The sequence below is a fragment of the Pleurodeles waltl genome, chromosome 5 (genome assembly GCF_031143425.1).
Source record: "Pleurodeles waltl isolate 20211129_DDA chromosome 5, aPleWal1.hap1.20221129, whole genome shotgun sequence".
NCBI classification, from domain to species: Eukaryota; Metazoa; Chordata; class Amphibia; order Caudata; family Salamandridae; genus Pleurodeles; species Pleurodeles waltl.
Genome location: NC_090444.1, coordinates 690,786,534 through 690,811,797, shown reverse-complemented (window position 1 = coordinate 690,811,797; position 25,264 = coordinate 690,786,534).

The following is a 25,264-nucleotide window of genomic DNA, read 5'->3' as shown; positions in this document are numbered from 1 at the left end:
CTAAATCTATGTATGTGTTCTCTGTATGGTGCAAATGTAGCCCAAACATTCAGAGCATTGTAAGCAGAGGGCATCAAACTCTTTTGCTCTGAGCTCTCCTAAGCAAAATATTTTGAAGTCTAGCCCCCTCCAAAACTTTATAGCAAGACTTGGAAGAATGTTTTGGGGGGTTGGGGGTAGGGGGGGGGAGGGAGGGTGTCGGGTTGGGAGGCAATTGGAGCAGGGCAAAGTGCAGCGGGTGGGGTTTGAGGTTATTTCAGGGGTACTTTTTCTGTCGCTCACAATTCACACTAAATGTGAGACATATAAAAGAGCAAATACATCAAACAAAGACAGAAATTGACCCACAAAAAATGTGCTTATGTATTGTGACCCCTCCCACGCTCCAGAACCCCAATGCAACTGCACCAATGTGAGCTGCGGCTTCAGTAGCAGGCTATCTCCTCTTTTACCAACCCCCCATGCCTGGCCATCACTCCAATCTTGAAACACTGCCCCTTTCAGAAACAAATAATCCCCACGTGTTGTCTGCCTTTTTGCGGCAAGGGTGCCCTCTGCCTTCTGCCTTAATGCTAGCAAGGAAAATACACCCCGTTCCTCTTTTGTAAAGCAAGTGTCATAATTGTGATGCAGTGGCCCCTCGTATACATGGGCCCCAGTGCCACTGCACCTGATTGATTGAGAGCTACTACCTTGCGAAGTGGGCAGTCTTCTCTGCCCTTTTTTGTTTAAAACATGAGCCTCCATCTTGCCAGACTCCTTCCCCCAACCCCCCCAGACAATGTCTCTTTGATGTGGCGCTCAGGATCACTTGCCACACTTTATTTTTATTCACTTCAGCCGCTGAGTATAAGTAAAGACAGCCTGGAAATGTGACACATAGAAAAGGCAGTCTTCTAGGCCATCTAAATTAATTAATTCATACCTAGGAGGCCCTAGTGCCACCTGGGAGCACAGTCACGGACCACCAAAGTAGTGCACCCCCACTTAGAAGACCTCTTCTGTACTGGGTCATAAAGCTAATATGTACAGCAAAAGGATTTAGCTGGATTCTGAGTGAAGGTGGGCTGGTATTTCATTGTGAAGTAATTTTCTTTAAATATGTCTAGCCACCTCTTTTCTTAATTGGAGCAGGGTTGGGGCCATCCATTTCTGAGAGCTATAGAGCCAATGTTCTTCTTGGGAGCATAAATGGTGGAGGCCTGTTTATTATGATAAGTTTTTTTTAAAGCACTTATTTCTCTAATCTGTTGGTGTCCTGCAGGTATGTGTAGATCCACTGAAGGTGTTGAGCTTGTCATCCAGGTAAAGGGGGAGAGAAGGGTGTGCAAGTCATGTGAATGCTTTATGGCTAGTGCAGCTGATTTTAAACATAGTTCAGGCTGGCAAGGGGAGACAGTGACGTTTCTTCAGGGTGGGGGTTGTTGGGGTTATATTTCTTTAGGCTATAGATAAGGTGTGCTGTAGTGACCATGGGTCACCTTCGGGGGTGCCAATGTGGAATATAACGTTTCCTAGCTATCATGAAGCAACAGTTCACTTCTCTTAAGGACACAAAGGCTCAGATGATGCATTAATCTTTGTCAAGTTTGTTCCAAGAAGCCCAAAGAAAGCATAAGTACTCCATTAGTCAATAAGGCTACTCCTCCTATGTTTCCTATTAACAAATTAACTGTCCACCAATCATATATTTCATATAAAGCAATCCAAAAGTAAAAACTCTTCCACTTTCTTCATGGGAAAGCTAAACCATATAATGTCCACCTACTTGTAATCTTGTTTCTGCTCCATTCCTGGTGAAGAAAAACAAATTGAAAATCCTATCCACAACGTATATCCACTTAACATCCAAACTATTGTCCTGGTCTAGAGTTTGGCATAGGCAGGTACTCTCACAAACATGGCGCACATCTCTTCTGCTGTATTACGATTCATAGTAGCCTATGGAGATTGTAATGCAGCAAGCAGGAAATCTGTCATGTTTGTGATGGAGTTAACGTGCCAGCTAAACTCTAAATCAGGCCCTAAGTTATTCACTCATCAACCACAATTAAACAGAGACACTACTGGTAAAAACATACTTATACCATAGGTTGAGTACCCATCATGACTTTCAGGGTGGGCAACAACAGAGACCTCTGCACCATCCAGGGTGGGGATAGTTCTTGCCTCTGTCATTAATAGAATTGAAACTTTCCTTCACTACAGGAAATTTTATGTACTACCAGGAAACTTCGATCATTAAAGTTTAAACCTTGCTTACTACAAATCATGCCACCCCCATCACTTTTTTAAAATAAAAATCTGAAAGAGACTTCTAAGTGCAGATTCCTTTCCTTAGAATTTTCCCCTCAGGTGTCAGACTTGAGCTGGCGATTTGTTTCTTCGAGCAATACCCTTGCGCGTCTGTAGGTGGCATCTGTCGTCTCCGCAGGCGTTGATGGCATTGTAGTCTCTGTGATGACGTTGGGAATAGTACATAGACGCTGCCCTATAGCAGTGACGTCTGTTCTTTTCTTTCCGTGCCACGTGCTGATCCGGAGAGAGCTACCCTGGTCTCTTTTTTGACTGATTTTACCCATTTTGTTGAGTTTGTTTGCTGCGTCAAGGATGTCCCCGAAGATCGGTTTCAAACCGTACGAGGACTGTCACTGCATGATGTCGGTGATGGATCCACATTGGGTTTGTTGGTGGTGCCTGGAGCCCGACCACAACCTGAAGCTGTGCTCCGAGTGCTGGACCATGCATCCTAAGGCCTTGAGAGCGAGTGGTCCCTCAGGCTTATGGCCGCCCGGTGCTCGATTCTGCGCAGGTCCTGGTCTCGCTGAGGGGAAGGTCTCGAGGCTGCACGCGTAACCACCACCATTTTTCTTCCTCAAAGTCTTCAGGACAAGATAAGAAGTTGAAGAGGTCCCGTCACCCTTCGGCTTCACCCTGCCGCTCGGCTGATGGGACTCGGAAGGAGCATTGATGCTCGAGGTCTCTCTTTGGAGCCTGCTTCCCGGTCCGCTCCACACTTCCCGAGTTACCAGGTGCCAGAGCGACCCCAGCTCAACTGAATGATGTTCTATGAGGCCATGCATCTCATTTTTGGGCAGGCCGACCCAGATATGGTGCCTTCAGGACCAATGGGTTCGGTCTGGGGGACCTTTGGGTTCCACGCCGGCGGCTTCGGCTCTTGTAAAAAGGTGCTTCAAACGTTCTTTATTGTGCACTCTTGTAGGACTAGTTGAATATTTATGGGATAAGGGTGTGCAGGCACATAGGTTTGTGCCTCTGATTTGTAATCAGCTGGTAACTGCTGCCAATCATCTCGTATCTAGATGAGGCAAAAGCCACCCCACTATGGTCATACGTGGTGCCTCCTGTCAGCTGAGCTGATGGGTGAGTGCCTCGTGTTAAAAAGGGAAGTATCTGAAAAGGGCTTGCTGATTGTCAAGTCCATTGGATGGAAAAAATATAGCAGGGTACACAAAACAAAAAAAACTTCTAGAACAGACCACTCTCAGAAAATGGCTGAAAGGGGTGGCCTACAGTAAACGATGTGGAATGGTGTGGTATTCATATTGAAGGCCTACTAAATCTATGTATGTGTTCTTCGTATGGTTCAAACATAGCCAAAAATAATCAAAACAATGTAAGCAGAGGGCTTCACTCTTTTGCTGTGAGCTCCTCTAAGCCAAATATTTTGAAGTCTAGCCCCCTCCAAAGCTTTATAGCAAGACTAGGGAGAATCTTTTAGGGGGGGCAGGGGGAGGGGTTGGGGGACAATAAGAGTTGGGCCGAGTGCAGTGGTGGGGTTTGAGATTATTTCAGGGGTAGTTTTTTCAGTAGCTCATAATTCACACTAAATGTGAGACATATAAAAGAGCGAATACATCAAACAAAAACAGAAATTGACCCCCAAAAATGTGCTTATGTATTGTAACTCCCCCCTTCCCCCTCACACTCCAGGGCCCCAATGCAACTGCACCAATGTGAGCTGCGGCTTGAGTAGAAGGCTATCTCCTCTCTTTCACCTCTACACCCCCTCCTCCCCCAATGCCTGGCCATCACTCCAATCTTGAAAGACTGCCCCTTTCAGAAAAAAATAATGCCCACATGTTTTCTGCCTTTTTGCAGCAAGGGTGTCCTCTGCCTTTTGCCTTAATGCTGGCAAGGAAAATACACCCGTGCCTCTTTTGTAAAGCAAGTGTCAATTGTGATGCAGTGGCCTCTCGTATACATGGGCCCTAGTGCCACTGCACCTGCTTTACTAATGAGAGCTACTACCTTGCGAAGAGGGCAGTCTTCACTGCCCTTTAAAAAAAAAAAAAAAAAGAGATATACGAGTCTTCATCTTTCCAGACTCCACCCCCCCCTCCCCCAGACAATATCTCTTTGATGTGCCGCTTGGGATCACTTGCCATACTTTATTTTTATGCGCTTCAGCCGCTGAGTGTAAGTGAAGACAGCCTGGAATTGTGACACATAGAAAAGGCAGTGTTCTAGGCCATCTGAATTCATTCATACATACTTAAGAGGCCCTAGTGCCGCCTGGGAGCACAGTCACGGACCACCAAAGTAGTGCACCCCCACTTTGAAGAACTCTTCTGTACTGGGTCATAAAGCTAATATAGACAGCAAAATTATTTAGCTGGATTCTGAGTGAAGATGGTCTGGTATTTCACTGTGAAGTAGTTTTCTTTAAATATGTCTAGCCACCTCTTTCCCCAATTGGCCGCAGGATTTGCCATCACCTGCCCCACTGGGAATCCATCACTATGGAAAGGTAGGCTTTGCAGTTCGTTCAAAGGGGCTACTCCTTCCCCTTTCTAGCCATGCCTCCATCAGTCAGCCGTATTCCGGAGGATCATTTGGCACTTCTCCGCCAGGAAGTTGCGTCTCTCTTGGCCAAGAGAGCCATAGAGAAGGTCCCTGCGCCAGAAGTAGGTTGTGGTTGTTTTTCCTGTTACTTTCTGGTGCCCAAAAAGGACAAAGGCTTACGTCCTATACTAGACCTTCGTGACCTCAATTACTTCCTCAAGAAGGAGAAATTCAAAATGCTCACCCTGGCTCAGGCACTGTCTGCCTTGGACCCAGGAGACTGGATAGTACCGTTGAACTTGCAGGATGCTTATTTCCACATTCCCATCCTGCCTGCCCACAGACGTTACCTACTATTCATGGTAGGTCACGAGCACTTTCAATTTACCGTGCACCCCTTCGGCCTTACCAGTGCCCACTCGGGTGTTCACGAAAGTGATGGCGGTGGTTGCAGCTCATCTGCGCAGGTTTGGGGTTTCAGTCTTTCCCTACCTCGATGACTGGCTGTTGAAGGTAAACTCACCCCACAAAGTCATCTCCCACCTTCGGACTACGGCGAACCTCCTGCACACGCTGGGGTTCACTATAAACGTGCAGAAGCCACACCTGACTCCCTCTCAGGCGCCTCCTTTCATCGGAGCGGTTCTGGACACAGCGCAGTTTCGGGCTTATCCTCAAGAGAAGCGAGTCTAAGATTTTCAGACTATGATTCCAATCTTTAAGTCTCTATCTTGGGTTTCGGTGAGGCTGACTCTGAGGCTTCTGGGCTGCCTCATGGCCTCCTGCATCCTGCAAGTGACACATGCCAGATGGCATATGCAGGCTCTGCAATGGGACTTGAAGTTCCAGTGGGCGCAGCATCAGGGAAATCTCTCCGACATGGTCCAGGTTTCGGAGGGAACTGCGAAAGACCTGCAGTGGTGGCTTTTGAATCCGCATTGGGTCCATGGCAGATCCCTCTACCTTCCCCAGCTAGATCTATCCATATTGACAGATGTCACTTCTGGGATGGGTTGGCCACATGGGAGAGGCGGAGATCAGAGGCCTCTCTTCTCTAGCGGAGTCTGGGCTCCATATCAGTCTTCTGGAGCTCTAGGTGATCAGGCTTGTGTTGAAAGCATTTCTTCCCTCTCTGAAAGGGAAAGTAGTGCAGGTGTTCACGGACAACACTACAGCTATGTGGTACTGCAACAAACAAGGCGGAGTAGGGTCCTGGACCCTTTGTCAGGAGGCACTACGCCTCTGGACATGGCTGGAACATTACGACATTACCCTGGTGGTTCAACATCTGGCGACCTCTCTGAAATCCAGAGCACACAAACTCAGCCGTTGATGCATAGCTGATAATGAATGGCATCTCCATCCGGAGGTGGTGCAAGGTCTCTTTCAGTAGTGGGGGGAGCCTTGGTTAGAGCTGTCTGCCACTGCAGAGAATGCACAATGTCAGCTGTTTTGCTCATTGGAGTTTCCAAGGCGGCCCTCGCTCTGACGCATTTCATCTCTAGTGGAACTCCGGCCTCCTTTACGCCCTACCGCCTATACAGCTTCTGCCCAGAGTTCTCAAGATGATCAGGAATGACTGGGCCCAAGTTATCTTGGTGGCTCCGGACTGCGCACGGAGAGTATGGTATCCTGAGCTATTGGGTATGGCCACGGATCCGCCATTCATACTGCCTCTTCAGGAGGATCTTCTGTCGCAGCAGCACGGGGCGGTTCTCCGCCCGAGCCTGTCCAATCTCTGCTTTCATGCTTGGAGATTGAGCGGTGGCAGTTGACGCTTTTGACCTTCCACCCGAAGTCTGTGACTTTATCTTGGCAGCTAGGCAACCCTCCACCAAAACGGTATATGCCTGTCGTTGGCATAAATCTGTGGCATTGTGTACCAACAAATTTGTTGTTCCCCCTCTCTGCTCCTCTTTCTAAGGTTATTTTCTTTATCCTTTCTTTAGCCCAGCAGGGCTCTGCTTTGGGCATCCTTAAAGGGTATGTATTGGCTATTTCGGCCTTTCTGAGGTTACTTGATCAGCCCTCACTCTTTAAGTCTCCTATTGTCAATCAATTTCTTAAAGGTCTCACCCATTTATTTCCTTCCACTCCATTTATCATGCCTCAGTGGGGCTTCAATCTTGTCTTTACTTTATTAATGTGTACTCAATTCAAGTCGATGCACAATTGCCCTTTGCGGCTCCTCACTTTCAAGACAGTTTTTCTTGTTGCCGTCACCTCTGCTCGCAGAGTGAGTGAGCTTCAGGCTCTTTCTTCAAAGCCCCCCATACCTGTCTGTGCACCCTGACTAAGTGGTGTTGCTCACTAAGGCTTCCTTCCTTTCCAAGGTTGTTAGACCTTTTCATGTAGGTCAGTCCATCACCGTGCCTACTTTTTACATGCCCCCACATCCTTCTCGTGAGGAGGAGAGACTCTACCGTCTGGACCCAAAAAGAGCATTGGTGTTCTATTTAAACCGTGCTAAATATTTCTGGGTGGACGATCCACTCTTTGTTGGATATGTGGGTGCGAAGAAAGGGAAGGCGGGCAAAAAAGTACAATCTCTCGATGGGTATTTCTTTGTATCAAGATGTGCTACACTTTGGTCAAGAAGCAACCCCCTGAGGGCTTGCACGCTCATTTCACCAGAGCAACTGCTGCTTCCACTGCATTGGCACGCACAGTTCTTTTCCTGGTTATCTGCCAGGCAGCTATGTGGGCATCCCTGCACACGTTTGCTAAACCTTACTGTCTGGACAGTCAGGTCCATCGGGACGGCTACTTTGGTCATTCGGTCCTGCAAGACTTTCTAGTATGATCTTGGTTTGCAGCCCACGTCCGAGGATGGCATTGCTTGGGTATCTATTTTAAGGTACTGAATCTGCAACTAGAAGTCTCTATCAGATGTACAAGGTACTTACCTTTGGTAACAATATATCTAGTTGAGGCATATTCTAGTTGCAGATTCCTTACCTGCCCACCCATCCTCCCTTCTTGCAAACTGATTTCTATGGACAGGGATTCCACAATCAGGACGCTAGCTCTGGTGCAATATTCTCAGTGTTCTTCGCGGCTCTGCGCTTTGGTGTGGAAAGTCATTAAAAGAAACTGGCGTCACTGCGTTGAGACAGTGTCTAAGTACTACTCCCGATGTCATCACAGCCACTACGACTCCTACAGAGTTGACCAACATGCAAGGGTATTGTTTGAAGAAAAAAATCTCCGGATCCAGTCTGACACCTGGGGGGAAATTCTAAGGTAAGGAATCTGAAACTAGAATATGCCTCCATGTATATCGTTACTGAAGGTAAGTAACTTGTACTTTAGGAAAACCCGAATCTGATGGCAATCTGCTGGATTTAGGATTCTTCCAAAAGGCTGCCTGAAGAGAAGGCTTTAAATGCCATCACCCATCTTACAGAGTGTGCACCAAAGCAAAATATATCAATGTATGCCTCATTCATAGCCAAACAAACCTATAATCCAGATTCCACCCCAACATCAGTTAATCTGCACCAAGATGAACTATATAGTTTGACCGTAAACTGCCCAAGCTGTCTTGAAGTTTGAAGCCTGTTTCGAAAGTCTTTGGCTATCCCATCATCTGTGGTAATCTAGGAAGTAGGATTGGAAAACCTGACGAATGTTCCAGAAGAACGGAAAACCAGCTGCGATTTCCATACTGATGCACCAACACTAATGTTGCTTTTGGTCTCTTGACCTTTGCTGTGAGTCTTGTAATCACTGAGAATGGTGGGAATATGTATCTGAGTCCGACACCACTCCTGCAGGAAAGCATCTGTCGCCTCCACCAACGTATCCGGCCTCCAACTGAAGAAGCTCAAGTTGATGATCCAGTCAGGACATGAAGAGTTCTATTTGGGAGGGTCCCCACTTGTGCAAGTTCTTTCAGAACCGACCCTGATCCAGCTTCCATGCATTGAAGTCCTTCAAATGTCTAGAATTGAAATTTAATGTCAGATTTAGCTTTACCTGCATATATTTCACTGTGACTGAGATCCTCTTGTGTAGGAAAAAATGCAAAAACTCATTGACCAACTCTGCTAAGGCTCTCAACCTTGTCCCCCAAGTTGAATTATATATCTGACCACAGATTTATTGCCCATCTTCGGAAGGATGGAGCACAAGATCCTTTCTCTCATTAAGCACTTCACTGCAAAGGATCCAACCAGACATTCCAGGCAGTTGATATGCAGCCCCCGTGTTGGTCTAACCACAGTCCATCTGATTTAGGATCTCTCTTTTAGATAGGTTGGAGGAGCAAGCATTTCCAGTCTAAATGGACTGTTCCTGTATGATAATGTTATAAGAGGGGTAAAGTAGCTGAGACCAGTTTTTACCATCATCATTTTGCGAATCTAGTCCATCTAACTTCCTTAAACTCTTTGCATCATTATTTATGAATCATTATTTATGATGGCTTGGTGTCACCTTAGCTGTGTGCCCTCTTGGTTAAGTATCCTTTCACATAATTCATTTTTGTATGTTATTTGTTTTGCATTCATGTTATCTATCATATGCCCTTACCTCTCTTCCCACTTTTAGTATTCATTAAGTGTCTCATATCTTTTTTATATATTGTGTTGAGTTGGTAGTGGCTCACTTTCTAAAATCAAACAATGGGTTAAGGACTTCATATATTGTAACAGGACCATGGAGACATATATCACCCTCCTGCCCCACTCCTCTTGACTCAGATATATGGTGTCTCTTCATGACTGCATTGTCACTGTCTATTGAATTCATACTAAAAAAAAAAAAGTAATTCTGGTTATGATTATTTATGCCGTGAACAATGTTCCACACGCTGTGTTGCTCCTGAACTGCAAAACATAACTGGTGTAATCAATAATAAACTTTATAAAGTATAAATCAATTATTGAAAAAATATTTTTTATTAGCAGCACTGTAGTCCGTATACACTGGCACAAATGTTATTCACAAATCCAGTCTCAGTATGAATCAAATCTTGAAACAGAACTCACAAAGACTGGAAATTGAAAGAAGATGCTTTGACTATTCCCCTATCTGAACAAAATAGTCTTATATTTGGATAAGCCCATAAATCAATCAGCCTACGTTTTAAGATCTCGCTATCCAAGCTATTCCTACTCATTAATGATGTTTTTCTCCTCACAAAAGTTTCCTCACAAGATTTCCCCATATGGCTAAATCAATGGCCTGACAATTATCAAATTCTAGTCATAAAATCACATGAAATTCCCAACATAGCCAAAAGCTAAAGTAGTTGATAAGTGAATAGTCAAGGTTGGTACTTGACCAAATAAATCATAAGTATTTCAAAACTGAACTATCTATTTCAGATTTTCTTTTCAATATGACGAGGCCAGCTTGTTTATTAACTTTAAAAGTTGATGACTGTCTTTCATTCTCTGTGAAAGAGGTAATTCAATAGGTATTGGAAGATCCTTAAATTTGGAGCCTCTTAATTGATTATGGTTTGAAAAAGATTACTATTCAAGCTGCTTGTTAGAATTATTGTTTATTCATCATGTCAATGATGTATGTTCATTTTAATTAAAACAGAGTCTACATATAAGGAGTTATATTCATCATCTAAGGGAGGAGGTAGATATTTAACAAAGGAATTTTACTAGATTACCACAAATGATTCCTAAGCAAAAAACATGTATGGTCAGCAAGGATACACGCTCCATTGGTAAATCTTTCCTTTTGATGTTCAGAATATTCCAAACAAAAATGGTCCTCTGCTTGGTGAGACATGATCGTTTTAATTGCTAAAGTTTAACTTGAAAAAGTAAAGGGTTTTATAAACCGGGATTTCTGACGCCAAGTGATATGTTAATCAGCTAAACAAAAAAAGGACCAAAGTTATCAGTTTTCTACATATTTATGAGCACCTGCCATGTTCCATGATATTTTTAGGGTTTTAGTTTTAGAAGTGGTTTTTGCTATGGTGTGACAATGGCATACATTAGATATGTGTTTGCAGATTATGCATTAAGGAATTTATCATTCAATCTCCATCCCATATTGTCATTTATGACAACTCGGTATTAGAGAGTTGGTGACCTCGCACCCCGCAGGAGTACTTAAGGAAAAGTTAATCTTCAGGTTTGTCCTACCTCTACTGAATGGTATTAAATTGCCTCTAGAGCTTAGCTTGTGAATCTCCTCAGACCATAAACTGGATCTGGAAACCTTTGCAGTAGCTCCTGCTCACTTGTGGGTCGCCCAAACAGCTTCTGTCCAACCTCTAGACATGACGACACAGGAGCGTATATAGGTGCCACCCCTATGCACTAACTTTGGTTCCCCTTTTTTTGTTTCTTTTATGGATTTGAAGCTGCGCTTCCTCAGTTTTTCATTTTTTCTGTAGGTTTTTTCTAATAACCTTCTGACAGTGTACAAGGATATAATTCCTCAAAAACGAACAGGCTTAAACTTTGCCACAAACCGGTGTTAGTCATGGACCTGTACAATGTCTGTCCTTGGTGCCTTGGCACCAAGCATGATTCCTAGATCCTTCAACCACACAGAAGGTATTTCTGAGTTGTAGGGGGTGGGACCAGTTCCAATTCACTGCCCTGCCATTCAGCCTTACATCAGCCACTTGTGCTTTAGGAAGGTCATGTTGGTGGTAGCGAGCCATCTTTGCAGCTCAGGCATCCACATGTTTCCGTAACTTGACTGCTTGCTGTTGAAGGTGGGCTCCCCTCAACCATTCCTTAATCACCTTCAAATAATGTTATTGCTGTCTACACTAGTATTTTCGTCTGCCCTTATGACTCTTGTCCACCACACATCTTCAAGAACATTCTTTTGTCTACTTCTGCTGCCACACCTATAAGAAGAATTATCAATAACTCTTTAACTACAGGAACTTTTCCTGAAGACCTTAAAAAGCCATACATACGTCCGTTATTAAAAAAAACAAACCTAGACCCACATGACCCCAACAACTACGGACCAATTACAAATGGACCTTTCCTGGGCAAACTGATATGTCACAATTCATTGAAGACAACTCCATACTTTCAGACTACCAAACTGGATTCCGCCCAGGAAGAGGAACTGAATTGGCACTCATAGCAATCTGGGATGACCTTAAAAACACAATCGACTGCAATGGAGATGCTGGCCTACTCTCAGCTGCCTTTAATACTGTTGTAAATGGCACCCTAATATTATCTATTCCCCCCTTGTCCAAACCCTACCTCACAAAAGCAGGGGTCCCCCAAGGATCGATCATCTCACCTATGCTTTTTCAACATCTACATGATGTCATTACCAGAATTGATCAATGGTTTTCAACTCTCATGCTACAACTATGCAGATGATACACAAATGCTACTTAAATTGGAATGCCCAAAAGACATTAAAACCTCACACATCTTCAAATGCCTCAGAGCCATTGATCAGTGGAGGACTTGAAGCCATCTCAAACTGAATGCTTCCAAAACAGAAATACTCACATGAGGCGACTGGAAAAATTGACTCACTGTGCGCCTGACGATCTGGGACCACCTCCTCAAGTATCCAAGGAAGTTAAAAACCTTGGAATTACCATGGACTTCAAGTTAACAATGAATGCCCAAGTTGACAAATTAGCATGATCAAGCTTCGTCACCTTGAAGGCTTTGCGACGCATATTCCCCCACCTGGGATTTCCACACAAGGTGCAGGCTACTATCTCTCTTGTACTATCCAAACTGGATAATGACAATGGCCTCTACCATGGATCATCTCTGTCTATTATGAAAAACACAACATATTCAGAACTCAGTTGCCAGGTTACTACTACATGTAAAGCCACAAGCCCGCATCTCCTGTGCCTTGAGAGCACTACACTGGTTACCTGTTGCCAGAAGATCCACCTTCAAGGTGCTTTGTATCACCCACAAAGCTATACGTGGAACATGAGCGCTTTTCAGCAGAAACAAAATAACCAAATACATTCAACAAATAAACATTCGCTCAAGATTGGCACCTGCCTTAAAACACAACCATACAAGAAAAAGATAATAGGTGGTACATCCTCCTCTGTTCAAGCATCCAAACTATGGAATTCATTACCCCCAAATATAAGATCCATGTTTAACTATCTTGTCTTCAGAAGACTACTTAAGAGTTGGCTTTTTCCTTCATAACCACCATATTAAAACAGCAATGGACAGCATATGCCTCTGTTGATAAATATTTATAATCTGATGATGTGTATATTCTAGATATGTATAGTTCTTTAAGAAATATGTATAGTTATTATTTCATAATAATAAATTATACACAAACTATTTAAACCTGTTTAACAAATGTATAGTTACGGTTGAATACATGTATGTATATATATATATATATGTTCGATGGCATGTGTAGCTGCAGATACACATGCTGTGCATTATCCTGCCATCTAGTGTTGGGCTCTGAGTGTTACAAGTTGTTTTTCTTCGAAGAAGTCTTTTCGAGTCATGAGACCAAGGGACTTAAGCCGAAATTAAGCCGAAATTAGGCTCTTACACGGAAGAGCAAGGACTTTCCGGCCAAATGCATGAACATAGATTTGAGCAGGAAATAAGTATGGGGGAACCAGACCATACCCAAAGGAGGCTGCATATCCAGAAAGAGACTGGTAAAATACAAACTCTTCCTCCAATTGAAATGCAGCCAAAGGCAAAGGTGGCAAGAGATAAAACACCACCACCAAGGTTTTTGCCACAGCCTTCTCCACTACATTCACCACAGCTGTCCCCGGTAACAACACCCCCAATGCATTCACCGACACATACGGGGATGACACAGGATGACCCGGATGCATGGGACTTCTATGATGCACCGGTCTCCGACAATAGTCCAGATTGTTACCCGACAAGGCCGTCACCTCCAGAGGACAGCACGGCATACACGCAGGTATTATCAAGGGCAGCTACATTCCACAATGTAGCAATGCATTCAGAGCCAATAGAGGATGACTTCCTATTTAACCCCTTGGCATCCACCCACAGTTCCTACCAAAGTCTGCCAATGCTCCCAGGCATGCTCAAGCACGCAAAACAAGTCTTCCAGGAACCAGTGAAAGGAAGGGCTATCACGCCTAGGGTGGAGAAAAGATACAAACCTCCCCCAACGGACCCTGTGTTTATAACACAGCAACTGACACCAGATTCGGTGGTCGTGGGAGCAGCAAGAAAGAGGGCAAACTCTCAATCGTCAGGAGACGCACCACTGCCTGACAAAATGAGTAGGAAGTTCGATGCAGCGGGCAAACGAGTGGCAGCACAGGCAGCCAATCAATGGCGCATTGCAAACTCGCAAGCCCTACTGGCTCGCTACAACAGGGCACACTGGGACGAGATGCAACACATTATACAGCACTTGCCCAAGGAACACCAGAAACGTGCCCAACAGGTTGTTGAAGAAGGACAAGCAATTTCCAACAACCAGATAAGGTCCGCATTGGATTCGGCAGACACAGCAGGGACAGTCAACACTGCTGTAACCATTCGCATGCATGCATGGTTACGGAGCTCAGGATTTAAACCGGAAATCCAGCAAGCTGTGTTAAACATGCCTTTTAACCAGGAACAATTGTTTGGGCCGGAGGTGGACACGGCAATTGAGAAATTAAAGAAGGACACAGACACGGCCAAAGCCATGGGTGCGCTCTACTCCCCACAAAGCAGATTTAGAAAGCCACAATTTAGAGGGGGGTTTCGTACGCAAACACCAGAGCCTTCCACCTCACAAACCAGACCCACCTATCAGGGGCACTACCAGAGAGGAGGGTTTCGAGGCTCATACAGGGGTGGACAATTCCCAAGAGCATGGGGAAAATTCCAAAGCCCTAAAACAAGTCAAACCAAACAGTGACTTCAATGTCACAAACCCCCAACACTTAACACCAGTGGGGGGGGGGGCGACTTACTGCATACTACAAAAACTGGACAAACATAACTACGGACGCATGGGTCCTAGCCATTATCCGACATGGTTATTGCATAGAATTCATAAATTTCCCACCAGATGTGCCCCCAAGAGCACACAATGGGGGTGATTCTAACCCTGGCGGTCGGTGTTAAAGCGGCGGCCAACCCGCCAACAGGCTGGCGGTAAAAAATATGGGATTCTGAGCCTGGCGGGAACCGCCAACACAGACAGCCACCTTAACACTCCGACCGCCACGGCGGTACAAACAAACAGCGCGGCGGTCACCGCCAACAGACAGGCGGCAGACAATGTACCGCCCACACTATTCCAACTCACCAATCCGCCACCTTTTCCGGGGCGGGAGCACCGCCGATAAAAACACGGCGGAAACAGACTACGGACGGGAAAACGCTCACCACTACGCACTCCAGGAGGAAGGAGGACAGCATGGAACCCGAATTAAACATCCTACCTGCTCTCGTCTACCTTCTCATCTACCACGAGTACGAAGTCCGGCGCAGACGACAACGGTGAGTACTGCACCTACGACACACGGGAGGGGGAGGACGAAAGGTTACGGCCACACACATATGCGACCCCCCCCCCAACTATGTACTCACCAATGCAGCGCACCAAGTCACAGTGACACCACCCAAACACCCCTGAAAAATGCTAGGACATAATCATATTTTGAATAAATATTTATGTACCAAAAAGCTCCAGAAAATTAGCGTACAACCATGAAAGATATCCACAACAAAACTAATGACACACACATCAGTGTATAACTGAAGTACCAAGTCCTGCACAACCTACGATTTCAGCATGTCCGTGGGCCAAAGTCTTGAGAAACAAGGGCAAAGCCCACACAGGAGACCTGAGTCCTTTGGAGAGAACACTGCAGGGGCATCAGATGTAAAAACTACAGGCACCTCAGGGGGAAGGGAAGGGGGGGGCACCACAGCCACATGAGTCCACGACGCCAGATCCACGAGGAGCCACCATGCCCACTGGACCATCCTGGGGAGTGCAAAGCCACAGTCTCTCAAGTCTCTGCAGTGGGTGGATTTCCCACTGGACCATCCTGGGGAGTGCAAAGCCACAGTCTCTCAATGTCTCTACAGTGGGTGGGCTGCCCACTGGGCCATCCTGGGGAGTGCAAAGCCACAGTCTCTCAATGTCTCTACAGTGGGTGGGCTGCCCACTGGGCCATCCTGGGGAGTGCAAAGCCACAGTCTCTCAATGTCTCTACAGTGGGTGGGCTGCCCACTGGGCCATCCTGGGGAGTGCAAAGCCACAGTCTCTCAATGTCTCTACAGTGGGTGGGCTGCCCACTGGGCCATCCTGGGGAGTGCAAAGCCACAGTCTCTCAATGTCTCTACAGTGGGTGGGCTGCCCACTGGGCCATCCTGGGGAGTGCAAAGCCACAGTCTCTCAATGTCTCTACAGTGGGTGGGCTGCCCACTGGACCATCCTGGGGAGTGCAAAGCCACAGTCCATCAGGTGGATGACAGTCTCCACTGGTCAAGGAGGAGGCATGGTGGGCACAGTGAACCATAAACGGTGCTTGCGACGGCGGTGCCCAGCGGAGCGGTGCTTGAGAGGAAGGGCCCAGCGGAGCGGTGCTTGAGAAGAAGGGCCCAGCGGAGCGGTGCTTGAGAAGAAGGGCCCAGCGGAGCGGTGCTTGAGAAGGCGGGGCCCAGCGGAGCGGTGCTTGAGACGGCGGGGCCCAGCGGAGCGGTGCTTGAGAAGAAGGGCCCAGCGGAGCGGTGCTTGAGACGGCGGGGCCCAGCGGAGCGGTGCTTGAGACGGCGGGGCCCAGCGGAGCGGTGCTTGAGACGGCAGGGCCCAGCGGAGCGGTGCTTGAGAAGAAGGGCCCAGCGGAGCGGTACTTGAGAAGAAGGGCCCAGCGGAGCGGTGCTTGAGACGGCGGGGCCCAGCGGAGCGGTGCTTGAGAAGAAGGGCCCAGCGGAGCGGTGCTTGAGACGGCGGGGCCCAGCGGAGCGGTGCTTGAGAAGAAGGGCCCAGCGGAGCGGTGCTTGAGAAGAAGGGCCCAGCGGAGCGGTGCTTGAGAAGAAGGGCCCAGCGGAGCGGTGCTTGAGACGGCGGGGCCCAGCGGAGCGGTGCTTGAGAAGAAGGGCCCAGCGGAGCGGTGCTTGAGACGGCGGTGCCCAGCGGAGCGGTGCTTGAGACGGCGGTGCCCAGCGGAGCGGTGCTTGAGACGGTGGGGCCCTGTTCAGCGGTGCTCTTCTCCACGGCGGGCCCTGTTCAGCGGTGCTCTTCTCCACCGCGGGCCCTGTTCAGCGGTGCCTATCTCCACGGCGGGGCCCTGTTCAGCGGTGCTCTTCTCCACCGCGGGCCCTGTTCAGCGGTGCCTATCTCCACGGCGGGGCCCTGTTCAGCGGTGCTCTTCTGCACCGCGGGCCCTGTTCAGCGGTGCTCTTCTCCACGGCGGGCCCTGTTCAGCGGTGCTCTTCTCCACGGCGGGCCCTGTTCAGCGGTGCTCTTCTCCACGGCGGGGCCCTGTTCAGCGGTGCTCTTCTGCACCGCGGGCCCTGTTCAGCGGTGCTCTTCTCCACGGCGGGCCCTGTTCAGCGGTGCTCTTCTCCACGGCGGGCCCTGTTCAGCGGTGCTCTTCTCCACGGCGGGGCCCTGTTCAGCGGTGCTCTTCTGCACCGCGGGCCCTGTTCAGCGGTGCTCTTCTCCACGGCGGGGCCCTGTTCAGCGGTGCTCTTCTGCACCGCGGGCCCTGTTCAGCGGTGCTCATCCAGCAGGTCAAGGGAGCCAGACCTGGCCTCAAATCCCTGCTCAGTCGCCCTCGGACCGTGACGTTTCTGGACCCTTCGGGGACGGACTCCTGGCCTCCTTAGTGTCCTCCTTCCCAGCTGGGATGTGGCATGTGGGGTCCACCTTCTCCGCGCTCCTGCTGCCCTTCCGCTCCTTTGATGGGGCTCTCGGGCCCTTGCCTCCCCCAGATGGTGTGGGTGGTGAAGTGGCTGCACATTGCTCCTTGGGGGCAGCCCTGTCGGTCCTCGCACGGCGGTCCTTGGTTTTGCGGGTCCTCTTGCCAGGGGGGGGCTGGACGTGTCCTTGCTGCAGCTCGATGTGTCACTGCTGGCAAAGGGTGGGCTCCAGAACCCAGGCACAACAGTGACACCCGAAGCTGGGCTGGTGGTGGCTGCGGTGCTCTTGGGACTCTTTGAAGATGGATGGGGGAGGTCATCGGGGGGAAAGAGGTTAAGGTTAGCCAGGAAAAGTTTTTTAGGGCCAAGGTAAAGGGTAGGAGAAGTGGAGATGGAAGTGGAGGTAGAGGAGGTGGTTGTAGGAGAGTCAGGTGTGCTGTCATTGGGTGAAGGTGCTGGTGCTCTAGGCTGTCGTGAGGTGGATGGCTGTTGGGTGGGTGGCTGCCTGCGTTTGTGTGTCTTGGAAGAGGGGGTGACAGACACAGTGGGAGAGGACACAGGGGACGTGTACATGGCAGTGGGGGTGGTGACTGCACGAGTGTGGACTGTACTGGAGGGTGAGGTGGTGATGGAAGCACTGGCTGATGTTGGGGTGCATGCAGGTGTGAGTGTAGACGTCACAGGGAGGGAGGAGGGAGACGAGGAGGAGGGGGACACAGGGGTGGCAGTGGCTGTTGGCATGTCTGCATCTGGGTGTTGCTCGGGTGAGTGTTTGCGGGATCTGTGGTGCTTGTGTTTGGATGAGCTGCTCTTGGGTGTTGAGGTGTGTGCAGGCTGGTCTGATGGTGTGGATGGGATAGGCTGAGGAACAGGAGACAGAGACAGGCTGGAGGCAGTCAGAAGAGGGAGGCTGGAAACAGGGACAATGGCTGCCGTCAGTGCTGAGGCCAGAGCAGTGAACGCTCGTTGATGGGCAGCCTGACCCGAATGAATGCCCTCCAGGTACGCATTGCTCTGTTGCACCTCCCTTTGCACACCCTGGATGGCATTCAAAAGGGTCGTCTGCCCAACAATGAGCGTCCTTACCCCAGGTCAATGAGCTCCGCACTGAGGGCAGCAGGGGCAACAGGGGCAGGGGCTGAGGTGCCTGGGGCGAAGGAGACGCGCGCCTTCCTGGGCGAACCGGCACGGAGCGAAGACTGAGGGGCTGCTGGGAGGGCGGGGCTGGTGCGCTGGGTGGCGGCTGTACCTGTAGAGGCGGGGGGCACGGATGTTGCCGCCACCCCTAGGGAGCTCCCATCCGAGGACGTGTCGCTTTCGCTGCTCTCACCAGCGGTCCCCGTCGTGGTGCTCCCCTCGCCCTCCGGATCACTGGTGCCCTCGGTGTCTGTTCCTGGGCCCACCGGGGCCTTGTGTCCTGCAGCTCCCTCGTGCTCCGATGCCATATCTCCTCCGCCTGATGATGCTAATGCACACATGCACAAGAAGATGAAGAGAAAGGGTGGGGGGAGAAAAAAGAAGACCAGGTTGAGTGCATGCAATGTCAACACCGTTGGCGGAGAGGACAGACACAGGTGCCTAATGCACTAAGCCGCGCATTCGGGGTACACTACTCAGTACTACTGACTAAGACAACAGGCCAAGAGACGTCAAACGCGCACATGGGAGATGCTGGACCTTCAATGGCTGTACTTGTCACCCTACCGAGGTGGGGGCCGGGGGCACAGGGCCATGCCTAAGGGAGAGGACTACACTACAGAAAGCGCCCTGGCCTAATGTCACCCACAGCCCTCCTCCCCCACCCAGACGCCTCCACTGCGCAGAAAGATAGGAGAATGTGCTGATACTCACCCCCTTGTGTCTGCTGTGATGTCTTAAAGCGCCCATCCAATTCAGGGTAGGCCACCGCCAGGATCCGGGACATCAGGGGGGTCATGGTGCGACTGGCACCCCTCCTAGGTTGGGAGGCCATCCCCAGCAGTGTTTCTGCGGTCTTCCTTGCTCCGCGGCGGATGTCCTCCCACCTCTTGCGGCAGTGGGTGCCCCGTCTGTTGTGGACCCCCAAGGTCCGGACTTCCTTGGCGATGGCACGCCAAATGTCGATCTTCTGATGGGCGCTGACCTATTAGACATGTACAGGGTGGAAAGGAGGAACTCATCAATGACCTGCATGTTAGATGTAATTGGCCCCCCCCCACCCACTTTGCCATATGGCACATGCTCTCATCTGTCGGGCGTTGCACTCCTCATTCGCCCCCCACCCCACCAACTTACATCCACCCCAATCCACACAGGCATAGCCCATTCCATTAGCACCCGGTGTACTCACTTGTTGGTCTGGAGGACCGTAGAGTAGCGCATACTGGGGGAGGACCCCATCCACGAGCTTGTCCAACTCTTCAGACGTGAAGGCAGGGGCCCTTTCCCCAGTCGCAGCAGCCATTGTATCTTCCAGACCGAGGTCACAGCAGCACTTGCAGTATAGGTCCTCTCCTGTGGATGATCAGGTCTCGAGTGATTAAGCAGATAGAAAATGGCGGTGCGTACCGCGGCGGTGCGTACCGCGACCGCCGGCGCACTTCGTTATTGGCTCCTGAAACCCATAGGCTTCAATGTTAACCAATGCGGCTTTGCGCCGCGGTCTGCGACCGCCTACCGCCACGGTGTGCCCCGCCAGCGCATTGACCTCACATCCCATTGTCCCACTTCACAGGTCAGGCAGCCGCCATTTCAAGGGCCCACATGGCTTAATTTTGACTGCGACACACAGGCCTAGGCCTTGCATTGCCACACATACACGCCTTTCAACCCATTGCCATTCTTTAACTGTGCAAGCTGTCTGTACGTACCTGTGTTTTGGCTGACTCTGTGCTCCATGTTGTCCTTCCTAGGCACCGTCCGCTGGGACTTGCGATGAGAAGGAGGAATCCTCGCGTGTACCGACCGCTGGTGGACCTGTCGACAATGGAAGAACGCCATATAATACTTCGATACAGACTTGACCGTGCCACTATCCATGAACTGTGTGCCCAGCTGGAGCCAGCCATGATGTCCCCCATCCGCCAACCCACAGGGATTCCCCCTCTGGTGCAGGTTTTGTCAGTCCTCCATTTTTTGGCCAGTGGGTCATTCCAGACCACAGTGGCCATGTCATCTGGAATGTCTCAGCCTATGTTTTCAAAGATTTTGAGCAGAGTGTTGTCTGCCCTGATGAAACTCATGCGGAGCTACATCATTTTCCCCGAGGAGGGTGACTTGCCTACAGTGAAGGGTGATTTCTATGCCCTTGGACACATCCCCAACATCATTGGTGCCATTGATGGGACCCATGTGGCTTTGGTACCCCCAAAAGACGATGAGCAGGTGTTCCGAAACAGAAAAAATTATCATTCGATGAATGTCCAGGTGGTCTGTTTGGCTGACCAGTACATCTCCCATGTAAATGCCAAGTTCCCAGGGTCAGTGCATGACGCGTATGTGATGCGAAATAGCAGCATCCCCTATGTGATGGAGCAGCTACAGAGACAACGTGTGTGGCTAATAGGTGACTCTGGTTACCCCAACCTGCCGTGGCTACTGACCCCAGTAAGGAATCCCCGGACAAGGGCAGAGGAACGCTACAATGAGGCCCATGGGCGTACTAGGAGGGTGATTGAGCGAACCTTTGGACTCCTGAAGGCCAGGTTTAGGTGCCTGCATATGACTGGTGGATCCCTAATGTACTCACCAAAGAAGGTGTGCCATATCATCGTGGCCTGCTGTATGCTTCACAACCTGGCTTTGCGACGCCAGTTGCCTTTCCTGCAGGAGGATGGTCCAGATGGTGGTGTTGTAGAAGCCGTGGAGCCTGTGGAGAGTGAAGAGGAGGAAGACTCAGAGGACGACACAGACAATAGGGATAGAGTGATACAACAGTATTTCCAGTGACACCCAGGTAAGAATCACCCACGCCATTTCCCAATTGCTTCTAGCCTCCTGCATCTGTACTTTCTGTAGTTCCCCACAGATGTTTTTCAGTAATTTTTGCCTTTCCCTTCCCTTCTCAGTGCTGTCTGACTCAGTACCTGACTTCTGCTTGGTTCGCCCATGAAATACAGCGTATTGACATTGGTATGTTGTCATGACTAATTGACAGAACAGAAATTGAACAGTAATATGTAATACATTTGTTAATAAGACAGCATGACTCAAAACAGATTATTGTGCAAAATGTGATTTATTTACAGTGCTAGATATCGGTACATGTGATTCTAAGGGTGATGGGTGGGGGTGGAGGAATATCCATGGCAGAGTCCAGTTCTCAGTCTCACAGGTGCATTGTTCTTTTGCCTGGGGAAGGATGGAGCATAGGCAGTTCATGGTTGGACAGGGTGGCAATGTGGGACAGTGGGAAGAGTTCAGGGGGTATGTCCTGCTGGCGGGGGTCTTGACATCCTACTCTGTCTTTTTCTTTGGTCTCAGGCTCCTCTTACGGGGTGGTTGTTCTTCAGCAGGAGGTGGGGTTCTGGGGGGCTGTCGAGGTGTTGGGACCTCCTGTCCACTAGCGCCGGCGGAGGTGGTAGGCTGTTCCTGGTCCGGCCTAGTGACAGGGGCCCTGTGTGGTGCACCATGGTCCCGCAACGCGTCCTCTATCCTGTGGAGGGCCAGGACGATGGTCCCCATTGCGGTCCCGATGATTTTCAGCTCCTCCCTGAACCCCATGTAGCGTTCTTCCTGCTGTGCCTGGATCTCAGTGAACCTGGCCAGTACCGTCGCCATCGTTTCTAGGGAGTGGTGGTAGGCTGCCATGATGGTGGTGAGGGCCTCTTGGAGAGTGGGTTCCCTGGGCCTCTCCTCCCCCCCCTGTCGCACAGCAGCCCTCCGAGCTGCCCGGTTTCCCCCGGCCTCTGTCCCCTGGCCGGTGTGCCCGCTCCCACTGCCCCCAGGTCCCTGTTGTTGTTGGGGTGTTGGGTTAGCCTGGGTGCCCTGTAGTGGCGGACACACCGCTGATTGAGCTGTCCTAGAGACAGAGGCATGGGCCCGCTGGGTGGGAGCTGTGCTGGTGTCGGCAGAGGGGGTCGGGTCTGGTGTGGCCTGTAGCTGCCTGAGGGGAACCGACTGCCCAGAGGTCCCCGATGGTCCGGGCTGGTCATCAGGTTCACTGTCGACAAAGCTGCTATCCTCAGTGTGGGCCTGTTCCGGTGGTGGGATGGACACTTCTGGACCCTCCTGGCTGGTGTGTTGTCGTTCGGGTCCTGCATGGGGTAAGAGAGTTTGGTTATTGTTTCTGTGTGTGCAATAGCGTGCGTGTTATGGGTGCCCTTGTTCCCCAGTGCAGGCATTCCCTTGAGGGAGGTGTTGTGAGGGTATTTAGTGGGGGGGAGGGGTTAGTGCAGTGGTCATGCATAGGTGATGGGTGCCCATGATTTGTGTTGGCATGCAGGAGTTGGTGTTGGGATGGGTGGGTTGTGCTGGTGAGACATTGTCAGGGAGGATATGTGCTGGGGGGTTGGGGGTGAGGGTGGGGGTGTGGGTTGGCATGCTGGTTGGGTGGGGGGGATATAGTAGTTGAGATAGGACTTACCAGAGTCCATTCCTCCGGCTACTCCAGCGAGGCCCTGAGGATGCAGGATGGTCAAGACCTCTTGCTCCCACGATGTAAATTCGGGAGGGGTGGGTGGGGGTCCGCCGCCAGTCTTCTGGACCGCGATGTTGTGCCTGGAGACCATCGATCGGACCTTCCCCCGTAGGTCGTTCCATCTTTTGCGGATGTCCTCCCTATTCCTGGGATGCTGTCCCACCGCGTTGACCCTGTCCACGATCCGCTGCCATAGCTCCGCCTTCCTGGCTATACTGGTGTGCTGCACCTGCGAGCCGAAGAGCTGGGGTTCCACTCTTAGGATTTCCTCCACCATGACCCGGAGTTCTTGGTCCGAAAAGCGTGGGTGCCTTTGGGGTGCCATGGGGTGGTGTGGGTGAGGTGTGGGGTGGTGTATGTGATGATGAGTATGTTGGTGTGTGGTCCTTTGTGCTACTATGTGGTGTGTGTGATGGTGTAGTGTGCCTCAGTGTGTCTTGCTATGGATTGTCTGCTGTGTCTCTCTCTCCTTCTCTCAGTAATTATGGTCGCAGGGGTTTGTGGGTGATGTGGGTGTGTGTTTTATAGTTGGTTGATTGTGTGGGAGTGGTGTGTGTATGTGTATCAGGTGTGTGTATTTCAAATTGTCCAATGTGGCTGTGTTTTGGTGATGTGTGTGTATTCTGACCGCGGCGGTGTGTACCGCCAATGGAATACCGCGTTTGAATGACCGCCGTGTGGATTCGTGGGTCGTAATGGCATGGGCGTATTTCTGTTGGCGTGACGGTGGAGGTTTGGTCATCTCCAGTTTATCGCTGCCCGCCGATGTGGCGGGCTGCAGTGGAGGACGGATTTTTGGAGGTTTGGCCGTTGTGGGTCAGAATGACCGTGGCGGTTGACCGCGGCCGCGGCGGTGTTATGGCGGTCTTATGACCGGCGGTAAGGGCATTTTACCGCCGAGGTCAGAATGACCCCCAATATGTCCAAACAACACTTAGACCTGTTACAACTAGAAGTCCAAGCATTGTTACAAAAACAAGCAATAGAATTAGTACCCAACCATCAAAAAGGAACAGGTGTCTACTCACTATATTTCCTAATTCCAAAGAAAGACAAAACGTTGAGACCCATATTAGACCTCAGAACGCTGAATCTCTACATCAAATCAGATCACTTCCACATGGTAACACTTCAAGACGGGATTCCCTTGCTCAAAAAACAGGACTACATGTCAACGTTAGATCTCAAAGAAGCATATTTCCACATACCCATACATCCTTCGCACAGGAAATACTTAAGGTTTGTAATCCACAGCGTGCATTATCAATTCAAGGTGCTACCGTTCGGGATAACAACAGCCCCAAGGGTATTCACAAAATGCCTTGCAGTAATAGCCGCTCATATAAGGAGACAGCACATGCACGTATTCCCATACTTAGACGATTGGTTAATAAAAACCAGCACTCAGCAACAGTGTCTTCTTCACACGCAATACGTTATAGAAACTCTACACAAACTAGGGTTTTCTATAAATTACCAAAAATCACATCTACAACCATCCCAGATACAACAATACTTGGGAGCAACACTCAACAGACAAAAAGCGATTGCCACTCCAAGTCCGCAAAGGGTACAATCGTTCCAAAATATAGCATTAAACATGCAGCCAAACCAACACTACCAAGTGAGGTTTGTAATGAAACTTCTAGGCATGATGTCTTCATGCATAGCCATTGTCCCAAACGCAAGATTACACATGCAGCCCTTACAACAGTGCCTAGCAAAACAATGGACACAAGCACAGGGTCAACTCCAAGATCTAGGGGGTCATTCTGACCCTGGCGGTCGGTGACCGCCAGGGTCACCGACCACGGGAGCACCGCCAACAGGCTGGCGGTGCTCCGTCGAGCATTCTGACCGCGGCGGTTCAGCCGCGGTCAGAAACGGAAAGTCGGCGGTCTCCCGCCGACTTTCCGCTGCTCGTGAGAATCCTCCATGGCGGCGGAGCGCGCTCCGCCGCCATGGGGATTCTGACACCCCCTACCGCCATCCTGTTCCTGGCGGGTCTCCCGCCAGGAACAGGATG